Raw genomic sequence first — 3,565 nt, 5'->3', positions numbered from 1 at the left:
GTCCTTTCTTGGTGTCATTTTGTTTGGGGGGATTGTTCTGGCTTTGTTCTACCTTCCTCCTCTGGGGGTGGGTGGAGGGGTGGCCTGGTTGGGGCTGGGTGTTGTCTGTGCTTTGTGGAGAATAGAGACACCAAAAACTCGAGTGGGAAGGGGGCTGGGGAGCCCAAAATGTGGTTTATAAGCTGTGGTGGCCTGCTGAGTTAGTGCTGAGTTAGGTTATCCAGGCTTGGGAACTCCATCTGTCAGTGGAGTGAGGGTCTGACACAGTTTAGACCCAGAGATGATCCTTTGCCAGAGGATCTCACAAACTCACTTTCTCCTCTGGGCTCCTGCTGCAAAACCTCCCAAATACTTCCCTGCCCTCCAAGCTGCAGCCCTTAAGGAAGAGCTGGAAAACCAGTCTGCTATTTTCAGAATCCATTTGAACTCTTAAAAAAATTCCCGTTGGACACCTTTCAGCTGAAGGCCTTTGGAGGCCTCTTCATTTCAAATCCTGTCTGATATAAATTATTGCTTGAAAAGGCAGCTCTGCTCTAACAAAGCAATGAGCATCCATAGCTGGAATTGGCAATCAGCTAATTGGGTCAGCTCTTGGAGTGAGTGGTTGGAAGCTGAGTGGCTGAATCATGGGTGGAAATGGGTAGAAGGACCCAGAAAATGAGTTTTATTTGTAATTTTGGTGAGGGGATTGGGTTGAGGAGGGAGAGGAGTGATATAGTCTGGGATGTGGGGGGAGGAACAGTCACAGCCTGCCTGACAAATTCACTTTTCTCTGATGGAACTGTTGCAGTGCCAGGAACAAATGTGCAAAGGGCTCAAGATGGCTCCTGTCTCTGAGCAAAATGGGAGCAGGATGTCAGGAATGTGCCTGCTGTGGGTGCAGGGAGGAGTTTAGTCCTTGGAGTTTGTTCAGGCCTTGCTGCTGCAGGAGATGAGACTGATGGGGACTTTTCTCTGGGGCTGGCACAGAGAGGAGGTGGGTCTTGTCCTGGATTTCAGAGCTGAGAAATCATCGTGAGCAGCGCTTGGCTCTGTGAGTGCTTCCACTTGTCCCTGAGAAACTGGTGGCTTTTCCTTTAAACGTGAAAGTTGCCCTGTGGACCAGCTGTGTCAGTTGGAGAGGGAGAGAGAGAGGAGGAAATGCAGCTTCCAAGTGACAAGGAAAGAGAAAAGACCCGAAGGTCAGAGCTGAGGGGTGAGGTGGCTCAGGGCCACGCAGTTGGGGTGGGTGGCTGAGCTGCGTCTGTTCCTGAGCAGCACCATCATCAATAGAGCCCAGAGTGACGTTTCTGGTTCATGCTGAGCCATTAGAGCCTGTCAGAGATTGCAGCAGGCACAGACCAGAGGAGGGGAACAACAAAAACGCAGAGCAGCCCAGCCCAGCCTCACCTCCGGGGTGGGGGAAGGACACCGGGCTCCATGTCCTCCATCAGCCCGTGGTGCCTCGGTGACATTTCCAGTCGGCTCCTGCTGCCGCCTCGGCTGTCAATGTCAGGAGGGGGAGGGGATCTCCTCCTGGAGTGGTTTGGTTCTGGCAGTCCCTCTAATGTTCGAGCTGTCACAACAGGGAAGGTTCCCAAGGAAGCACTGCTGAACAGGAGCTGGCTGGGCGCCTGCTCCTTCCAGGCTCTGCCACGAGCCGGGCTGGGAAGGGGCTCCAGCTGCACCCATGGTGGTGTGTGCTTGGACAAACTGGTCCATCCTCTCCTCTCAGGAAGGCTCTGGATCACCAGGGTCCGAGCAACACCCTGGCACCTGCAGTGAGCAGGGAAACGTCCTCGTTGTCCTGAGGAGGTTTTGGCTGAGGGGAGGTAGAGCCGCTCCCTCACTGACAACAGCAGAGAGGAGCCATCAGGGGCAAGTCCCTGGCAAAACCTTTTGTTTCTCCTCCAACGAGAGCTTGCACAAACAATGATGGCACCATTCCTGCTCTGCACATCGATCCAGGGCTGTAGTCAGGCAAGAGAGCTGCAATAAAACCCCGGCCTTTAATTTTATGCATGGAGAACTTCTTACCTGCTCTCCCCTCCCTGTCCTCTCCCCCCGCCAACCCCCCCCACCCCCCGCAGTTCCTTTTCCAACTGCAGCTATTTTTCCCTGCTGACTTCAGGTGTTTTGTATTCTGCTTAGATCAATAGCAGCACAACAGCAGCAGCTTTCCAGTTGTCACTAGGAAGACCCTGCTGTCAGCTCCAGCTCATCCGTGCGGTGCTGGAGCTGGAGAGCCCTTGTGCCTCCCTGACAAACACAAAGAGATGTGCAATACACCAGTGCTCTATTGATTTTTATTTTTTTTTAATTATTATTATGGGTTGTTTTTTTTTTTTTAATCCAGCCTGGGGATAGCTGTGTTCTTCCCCAGCTCCAGCAGCCGGATTTGTCTTCTTGCACTTGGTTGGAGAGGGAATAAACTGTGTGAACAGCCCCTTGCCCACGCGGGAGGTGGCACTGTGGGGACGTGTCCTGCTGAGGCTGTCAGTGATGTCCCTGCTGCGTGGCTTTGCCAAGGAGCTGGTCCCTGGTGATATGCTGCTTAGCAGCCTCTGAGCCACGAGCAGGAAGAGCAAATCCATTGCCTAATCCGACAAACATGCCAGGACCACATTAGCTGATGTGAACATTGGCCCCCATTCATGGATTTTTCACAATCTCTGATATTTGTGGTGGCCTGGAGCAAACCAATGCCAGGGGTTTCTTTTCCTTTGTTAAACAAAAAGTGTTCACTGAGACACAACCTCTGTGTGCATCTTCCATCCCAAGTGCCAAAATGGAATCATAGATTGTTAAGGGTTGGAAGGGACCTTAAAGCTCATCTTGTTCTGCCCCCTGCCATGGGCAGGGACACCTTCCACTAGCCCAGGTTGCTCCAAGCCACGTCCAACCTGGCCTTGGACACTTCCAGGGATGGGGCAGCCACAGCTTCTCTGGGCAATCTGTGCCAGGGCCTCTCCACCCTCAGAGTTAAGAATTTCTTCCTGATACCTAACCTAAATTTGCCCTCTTTCAATTTGTACCCACTGCTCCTTGTCCTAAAATAGGAAGTGTGTGTCAGAAAGCGAAGCACCAGCCATGGCTTAGCTCTCAAGGGTGTTTGATTTCCTCAGCTTTCTCTCTTTTGGAGACTGTTCTGTGAATTCCTTTACTGTCAGATCCCAAGGAGCACAGTCTGAGGCTCTTGATCAGCTCCTGGCACAGTGACAGGTCACACAGAGACAGTGCCCACGCTGCAGCTCCATGTGAGCACCACATGGACAACTCTGTGTCCATCCCAATGGTCCTGAAGCAGCTTTCACAGGATCACAGAGTAGTCAGGGTTGGAAGGGACCTCTGGAGACCACCCAGTCCAAACCCCCTGCCAAGGCAGGTTCACCCGGAGCAGGTGACACAGGAATGTGTCCAGGTAGGTTTGGAATGGCTCCAGAGAAGGAGAGTCCACACCCTCCCTGGGCAGCTGTTCCAGGCTCTGCCACCCTCCTGTTGAGGTGGAACTTCTTGTGTTTTAGTTTATGGCCATTCCTCCCTGTCCTTTCACAGGGAGTGAAAGGAACACTGAAGTGAAAGAACC

This window comes from Myiozetetes cayanensis, unplaced genomic scaffold, assembly GCF_022539395.1.
Source record: "Myiozetetes cayanensis isolate MyiCay16 unplaced genomic scaffold, myiCay2020 scf31, whole genome shotgun sequence".
Lineage (NCBI taxonomy): Eukaryota > Metazoa > Chordata > Aves > Passeriformes > Tyrannidae > Myiozetetes > Myiozetetes cayanensis.
The sequence above is the reverse complement of the archived record's forward strand: the minus strand, read 5'-3'. Positions refer to the sequence as shown.